Source organism: Lygodium microphyllum, chromosome 17 (genome assembly GCF_053477565.2).
Source record: "Lygodium microphyllum isolate KBCC chromosome 17, Lygodium_microphyllum_v1.1.10, whole genome shotgun sequence".
In the NCBI taxonomy this organism is placed as follows: domain Eukaryota; kingdom Viridiplantae; phylum Streptophyta; class Polypodiopsida; order Schizaeales; family Lygodiaceae; genus Lygodium; species Lygodium microphyllum.
Window position 1 is genome coordinate 33,896,954 of NC_141151.1, and position 9,117 is coordinate 33,906,070.

A 9,117-nucleotide genomic window follows, 5' to 3' on the forward strand; every position below is an offset into this window, starting at 1 on the left:
TTTGTAATATACCCTACTGAGGAGTCCTCAATAGCATGACTTAGCGGTCCATTGAGAGCCTTTTCCTATGAAACAACACTCAATTCTTCTTAGAATAACATGGGGTTTGTTGCTTAGGCTCTCTTGAGTCCACTTTGCAAACATGGAAAGTTCTTACCATAACCCATAAGAATTGACCTACATCCGAGTTCCTAATTTTATACTCAAATGATCTAACAATGTAGTTAGCATTGATCCTTGAGCTATTGCATTTGTAAGTCAACTCAACACAAAGAAACTTAATGACGTACTTCATTCATAGTGAGTGAGAAATGAGGGCGAATCATACATATCAACCCCTCTGCCTGTAGGGTATAGTCTCAACTTCTTTTTCCAAAATTTTCATTGAATGAGATTTAAGACAACATACTAAGAAGTCATGCATTTCAACCACTTCCTAAATCTAGCATATTGAAGGAAAACTTGCAGCTCACTGAGACTATCTTGTTGAGAATAGGGAATGATGTTTGCCCATAAGTGGCCTTGTACGAGAGATATGACAAAGATGTATGCTCTAGAAGCTCTAGGAAGAGATGTCCAAACTCCCATAAGCACGGTGAGGAATAGTGGTAGTACCCAAAAGCTATATAAGCATGTACTTTGTTGACACTCATAACAAGGCAATGGAACTATCAGTTTGAGTTACTCAAGACTATCTTTATGAGTACAAGCTAATCTATCTTGGAACCTAATTCACTTGAGTTACAATCTCTCATTTTTATAATGTATCATGTGTTTGATATACATCCACCATAGCTAACTAACTGTAGATCCGTGTTTCTTAACATGGTATTAGAGCCATGGTCGAGCTGGTTGGCTAGTGTATGTGCACTTTCTCAATCTTCCTCTCTTCCATTCTCTCATTTTCTCCATTTCTTAAAGTCATCCAATGTTTGTTCTTCATCTCAAGATTACGAGGTTCAAGTATTGAGGCTTTGCCAAGTTTTTGGAAGTGCTGTAGTTCAAGAAATTGTGGAGAAGAGATCAAAGCTTATTAAAAGAGTCATCATCTTTCAAGCATAGCTCTTCAGTGTGAGTGTTACCATTTTCAATCTCATTTCATTGAGCTCCTTGAGAAGGCATATTATCTGCAAATTGATGTGACAAATAGCAAGAGGAACATTACAACACACAGATCGTGTACAATGTCAGGCCACAAGTCATGCCACTCTATGGTTCTAGCAGATCACATCAAGCTTCTTGCTCTCGTTCAATGAGGGGCTATGTGTTAGAGATCCACCTCTATGATAGCGCATAGGATCTGATTTGTGTCGGAGATAGGTTCAATTTCTGTATTGCTCTCTCTTGGAGTTGTCCTGTCTTGTTCATCACATATTCCATGCCCTCTCCAAGAGGAGGTTCCTGCATTTCTATAGCATTATAGCGGCCCTGGTTGGGAACATAAACTAGAATGCCTAGTAGGACCTGATCATTGAATATAGCTGGTTCACTTTCTAGAGTGCTCTCATGGGGTAGTATTGGCTCATTACCTTCAGTACTCTCTTCGAGTGGTTCAATTTCTGTACAGTTACTACAAGAAATGTACACTGGATTCGCAGGCTCTCTTGGACTGGTTCATTATGGTCTGTGCTCTCTCAAACATGTTCAATTTCTTGGCCATGATTAGTCACATCTAGTAAAGCTACCAAGTCCTCTCGAAGGACTGTTGAAGGTTCATTGCAATCCATGGTTATCTTAATTGGGAGAGGTTCAATACTAATATCTTATGTGCCTTCTTGGATTCGTTCGATTATCCCAGCTGTACTATCCTCAGGAATACCCACTACCTTAGTGTCATTAGGATAATATTAAGGTTAAAGCCTTGGCCTTTAAAGGCCATTCACACTAGCTCATCCTCCCTCTCTCCCACACTTGTTCACACCTACACTTCTCCAAAACCAGTCCTTTCACACACCTTCCACATTATTCAATAAGAGTTGTCTGTACCATGCTCAAATGATCAATACCAATGTAATGATGATCCATGAGACCAAGCCAAATAGATTCCACAAATCATGTACCCCAAAATCTATGTCATGTATGACAAAAGAGAGCTTGTCAAGTCAAAGCAATCATAAAAGCATGAAGCAAAATGAGTACGTCAAGAAGACTAAAAGAGAAGTAGCACACATCAACAAAAGGGATAAGAAGCACAATGAAGAAAAAGAGCAAAAGATCAAGAAAAAGATCAAAGGTTGCCAAAGAAACAATGAAGAAATTTCTGATGCTGACAATAATGTTTTTCCCAAAGTGGATCTTTCGTAGTGGATCTTATTTCCCATAGCAAATGTAAAAACCCTACCAAGATGTAAAGTTTCAAGCCTTAAACTTGACTAGGCTGCCAAAGAGCTAGTCTCTCAAGCCATGTCATCATGTAGGGGGGGCAAAAGCCAGCAAGAGTAGAGACTCATCATTTGAGGGGGGGTGTTGAGAATAGCAAATGATTCTTTCCCATAAGTGGCTTTGTATGAGAGATATGACAAAGATGTATGCTCTAGAAGCTCTAGGAAGAGATGTCCAAACTCCCGTTGTGGAAGGGTTTTCGAAAGCAAAGTCGTGACCATAGAGGACCTTGATGAATTTCAAGATAAAAGATCAATCAAGCGAATAAGCAAGATGAGAAAATGATGCCAAGCAACAATTGTATTACTGCCAAGATGTTTACAAAATACAAGATGAATTCAAATCTGATCAGTCCACTGATTTTAGGCCACCCGATCTCAACTAGAAAATTTAACTCTCAAGCTCATATCTCAAGCTCAAGAATTACTCTAAATGCCCAATTGTCGCGAAAGGTGAAGTGGAATTAGTACCCTGTACCAAATGTGGTGGTTAAGGAACACCTCCGAACCTTAATATTGTCTCAAACTGCTGTATCATTCGCATAATCAGTGCACCCATAGGGTTGTCCATGACCACATTAGTAGATGATTTTGATGCGGCCACAAGTTCACTAGGAGCATTGGGAAGAGTGGTCACTGTATGTCCAGTTGTCTTTTGTGCATCCAAGCCTCAAGTTGGAGGTTTTTTGATAGTTAATGACCAGCAAAGAACAAAGACAGCATGCAGAGCAATTATGTTCAGTTCTTCAGCATCCTCTTGCATGGTAGTTGTATAAATATTAACCATACTTTTATCTACATGAACTGCATAGTTGAAAGCCAATTGTCCAAGCTTCACATTTTCCCACTTTCAATAGGACTCAGCAGATCCATCCAGACTGGGAAATCATTATAACATGGCAGTTCCTTGTTCACCGCTAAAGCTTTGTGAAACTCCCATGCAACAGTAGTGTTGTACAGTGATTTGTTACCAAATTTGGTGCTCATTTTTACACCACACATTTGGCCCTCATCTAGAAGACCTGAGTGACTGCATGCACTAAGTGTGCAAACAAATGTACCTAGGTCTGGGAGCATACCCTAACGTTGCATCTGTTGAAACAATCCAAAATGTTCCCACTCTGTGAGTTGTGAATTCCAAGTTACTGCATTCTAACAAGGAGGCCCATTAAACATTCCTTATGCTTTGCCAAATGCACCACACTTGGCATACATATCCATTACAACAGTCCCAAGCACAATCTCTCTCTGCAACAAACCCAATTTGAGGATTTCATCATGACTTTTTTTTCACCCTTGAGAAGTGCTCCTGCATCAACACATGCTTTACATAAGACTGCATTGGGAGATTGACCCTCACATTGCATCTTCTAGAAGGACTTTAGTGCTTCTTCTCCTTGTCCATACTGTACACATATAGCGACAAGTGAATTCCAATAGACTACATCTCATAGAGAAGGCTCATCCAGAGCTTTTCCTATTGCACTACATTCGGCATACATACTCACGAGAGCTTTATGGAGCACATCTCTCTGCAACAACCTCTCTGGCAACTTCATCATAAATTTGTTTGGCCTTGTCCACTGCTCGTCTCGTCTGTTACTTCTTCCTTTGCTCGTCTTCATCCTCTATTACTTCTTTGTCATCGTCCTCTACTCGTCTCGTCCCTCTTTCCCATTTACCGCAGCTTGATGATCGATATCGGCCTCCTTTCTCAATTTAGCAGCAGCGACCCTTTGGTATTTGAAGTATATCATATGATCCTGGAACATTAATCCAATCCCGTTGCAATGCTAGAAGTCGTTTAACCATCCACTGATTGGGATCTTCAAGTGACCTTAACACAACAACATCTCCACGAGAGAAATTGTAAGCTGGAGTAGTAAACTTATCGATGAAAACAATATCTCCTTAATACGATGGTGTCATCAGAATTGCAGGAGCTTTTTCCAAGCCAGTCGTCGTCGTTGCTTCCCCCTCTCTATTGTTGCGAACACAATGTTTGGAATAGACATGATCCACCTCACAACTCCCTCCCAGAATAGTGACCATTCTTTTCCTCTTTTTTTAAATTAGAGTGTATCCTCTTTTTCTGGAACACAACCCCGTAGTGGCTTCATAAGTGCCATTACTCATCAATAGCTTCCTTTTCCTTGAGATCTCATCCACTTCTTTCGTATGGGAAGTTTTTAAGGTGGTATCCTATTCCTGTGCAGAACGAACTTGTAATGATTCAGAATGAGATGAATGCACCATCTCACCAGCAGCACAAGAGTGTGTTAAGGTATCTTCATCTTGGCGCACATTGCCTGACATTGAGTTACCACCATACTTTTGTGCCGATGGGCGCTGCCTTAGAGACCTTAATGTCCTTGGAAAAACCTTAGGAAAAACTAAATAATCCTCCTGCAGCTTTTGTGGAGCTAGTTCATCATGCTATACCCCTTCCTTGACTACTCGCAGAGTTCCATATCCTCCAAAAAGGCTTGATAAGTCTGTTTTTGTGATAAACATTAAAGCCTTGGACATCCATATGCTCCTTGGAATCTTTTACAAACCCTATTGTCATAATGGCTTTCATTTGAAATGAATCATGTTGATGTGATGTCTCCTGTTCATCATCATGCTGCCCACCTCCATGGGGTCTGTAGGTGTGCTTTTGGGTGAACATCAAATCATCTACTAAACAGTGAGGTTTTATCTCCAGCCCACGCAAAACAAAATGCAAACACAACGACTAAGTATGCACAAAGTAACAAATGTCACACACAAAAATTTTGGTGGATTCCACACCTTGGATGCGCAGCAGCACGACACCGTAAGCATGGTGATGAATAGTGGCACTACCAAAAGTATAAAAGCATGTACTTTGTAGACACTCATAACAAGGCAATGGAATTATCAGTTTGAGTTACTCAAGACTGTCTTTATGAGTCCAAGCTAATCTATCTTGGAACCTAATTCAATTGAGTTACAATATCTCATTTTGATAATGTATCGTGTGTTTGATTTGCATCCACCATTGCTAACTAACTATAGATCCGTGTTTCTTAACACACCCATCCACCCATCGTGGATCTCTCCCTCCTACTTTCTTGAGGGGGGATATTCTAGTTATCTAGTTATCCTAACATATTTATATTTGACATGCAAAGACAATTTCCTTAATTAATCATTAACATTGGTTCCTTCAAGTAAATCATAGTCACCTACATAGACAATATCAAACAATCCTTTGAAAATAGTTGCAAAACAATGTATTTATCATGTGCCTTTTCCAAGGTGCAATGCCAACCTAGATCTGTGTCCCCTAATCTAGCAATTCTATCCAATATCGAGCACATGATCCACCAATCCATCCTTATCTAGCATTACAACCTTTTAAAAAGTCTTGTGGTTTGTAGCAGCATTAGGGGTTTACTAACCGGCCCTAGGCACCCTCACCACCTCCTATGCCCAAGGGTTCCCCTTGTAGAGATACCTCTCATATCTAGGGTTAGTTCTAACCTCTAGCATTATCAAACAACCTCTTAGTGAAGGGCTCTCACCATTAACCTTGGGTAAGGTTTATTGTGTGGCTATAAATCTGCGCATGAGGGCACACAAACCTTTGTGCAAACACAATCAAACAATCAACTTATAAACAAAAGTTGGAAAAATTAAATTCCTTCTTTATAAAATCCTTCAAAAAAATCTCTTTGAATATTCCATTAAAAATAATCTTTTCTTAAAAAGAAAAATTCAACAAGTTTAAAAAACAATGCCATTTGGATACTTCACAAAAGAAAATATAATCCCAATTATCCTTCCTTGGAATGTAATCGTGTAAGGAGTCCTCTTATCCTTCGAGGCATTCGTAAACTTGAGGGATCCATAATTAATCCTCTTGGAAAACCCTTGGAGAAGAGAAAAGGTCTTGTAGCCTATTATGTGGGGTTTCCTGTAGTCAATTATTAACCCACTTTAGTTAGCTAAGATCCATCTAAGGGTTATTGTTCCCTTGCTCTCTACTTTAGAATTAGCTGAGTTTTCTTCTTGTGATAGGATCTAGAAAGGTTCCATATTCCTCAAAGTTCTATGACTCGTCTTTTTCTAATTAGAATGCTTTCTTAGGGTTCATAAAGAAGGTGAGTTTCATCTAATATGATAAAGATCCCAAGCAAAGAAAGATTCTCAATTGACCTTAACCTACTAAGTTAGACTCAAGATTCACATTAACTCTCCCCATTGGATGCACTTTACAAGAAAGACACATAAAAATTTAACAATGTAGTGTCAACTTAGCCCATTCTTTTGTGTAATCCATTGAGTCTAGTTTCTAGATTTTGGTTATATTGTCCTCAAACAACAAACATCTAAGATCAATTATTTTATATACTATTCTTTATTCTTTCTCCGTAACTTAGTCAATAAATTACCATACGATCATCGAGTAGGTTCCATTACTAGATATGAGTGTTTCTTATAGAAACCTCTCTCCTAAGAAACTTATATTGGTATCGCTAATATCATTGGGGTTTACTCATAAGGGTTCCCAATAGACATATCAATTTCTCCAACAATCCTTTCATATAGAAGAGCATACAAAGTTAAAATTACAAAGGGCACTTGGTCACGGGTCAATGATGATAGAGTATTGTTAGCTCTACTTATATCTTGTCTCACTCTAGCACTACTCATATTGGGTGCCATCTCAAGTCTTGATACTCCTTCTTTGACTCCTTTTTTGTTCCCTCGTAATGCTCTTTAGCTTCGACATCAAACCTAATTCTCAATGTAGAACTTGGGCTAAGATTAGGGGTATTTATCTTGCGTAAGAGTGCATTTTGACCAAAATATGGGTAGGGCTAGGGTTGAGATTGAGCAAAATGAAGTGATGAAATGATGCTTTTGGATTTGAAGAAGGTAGATTTGTATGGGCCTTTATGTTGGATAGGGGTAGAGATCTATAGTCAAGGTAAATTGAGGACTAAATACATGCTATTTTTAGGTAATTCAAGATAGGATTTGTTATTGGTTTACACTACCAATAGGTTAGGGGATAGAAAATAGGCAAGGATGGAAGTCGAAAGGGTAAAGTAGGGAATTGTTAAGGTCCAAATGTGAGTAAGAGGGGCTAATAGTAGTCCAATAGGGGTTGATATTGAGATAAGTAGATTGAATTAAAATGATAAGAAAATCAAGAAACAACAATTGAGTCAGGTAGCCATAGTCATGCCATAGATGAAAATGTATTAAATCTATAGCACAATGAAGCCATATCTAGATGAAATCAAAAGTACAATCAGAATCATGGATGAGAGGCTATTGCAAGAAATCCATCTCTTGCTATGGCGGGCACTGAGTATTCACCCTCAAGCTCCAAGAAAATGGAGAAGTTTGCAAATGTGCTAAAAGATCATCACAATGGCACACTGTTGCCTTTTATACTCTAGCCCCAATTAAGCTAATCCCCCCTAACCTAAAGGGTACAAATTTTTTTAAATTACAATGATCCATCCCTACCCAGAAGTTTTGTTTTCAAAACTTGAAGATAGAAAAGGTAAGTGAATGATAGAAATGAATAGAGAAGATCCAATGCTGAAGTAGCCTTATAGAAGCATCATCAAGATCAAATAGTGAATTTCTAAAATTCTGTCTTGAAGAGGGTAGCTCTAGATAATACCTCATAACTTTGGATGGACATGTCAAATTGGTGTGTATAGGGCATAGAAATGAAGTATGCTTCAGTAGGTAACCATCCATGTCTTCAATTTAATACAATTTTGCATCAATAGGCTAATTATTTTAAATATAATTATACATCAAACTATCATTGTTCAATGAGCTAATATCCTCTTGGAGAAGCCATGAAAATGGTTCCAAATATGAAGCATGCTACAAAGAAGATTCTTCCATAGGCATACCCTTCCATTTAAATAAGATATTCCATGATAATATGATTTCTTCAAACCTTGTTCTCCTTACCAATAATCATCTTGAGTTCATAGAGAATTAACCTATCCTCATCAAGGGGAGGTAGTTCTTCATCAAGTTGGTAAGCAAGATCTCTAACTTGTCTTGAAATTTGATATGGACCATAATAGCAATAAGTAAGCTTATTATGTTCACCTTTAAGAGAAGCATAACTAGACTTAGGTACTTTCAAGAATACCCATTCTCCCTCTTCAAAGTCCACATATCTTCACTTATCATGAACATAAGATTTCAGTCTCTTGTGCCTTTCAAATATTTTATTTGCATTGTTGCTTCATTAAGACCTCCATCTTTTCTAGTTCTTCCTTAGTAAGGGGATTTACTTCATCATGAAACAATGTTGAAGGCGCTTGAACCTTGTAGCCATATAAAGCCTCAAATGGTGATATGCCTATAATCATATGGTATGTGTTGTTGTAACAAAACTCTGCAAGCTAAATCCAATGATCCCATGCACTTTGTATGCCATGGCAAAAATGTCACAAATAGACTTCCAACCATTTTTTGATTCTTTCAATTTGGTCATATTTGTGGAAACTGGTGAGCTATATTTAGAGTTAATTTTGTTCCCATGAAAGTAAAAGGATTTTTAAAAAATTCCCCATTAATTTTGTATCTCTATCAGAAATAATCTTCATAGGTAAACTATGAAGTCTAAAACTCCTTCTATGAATTGATATGCCACTTGTTTGATTGAATATTGGACTTTGGTGGGTATAAAATGGACTACTTTGGTAACCACAATAAAAATACCATTCTA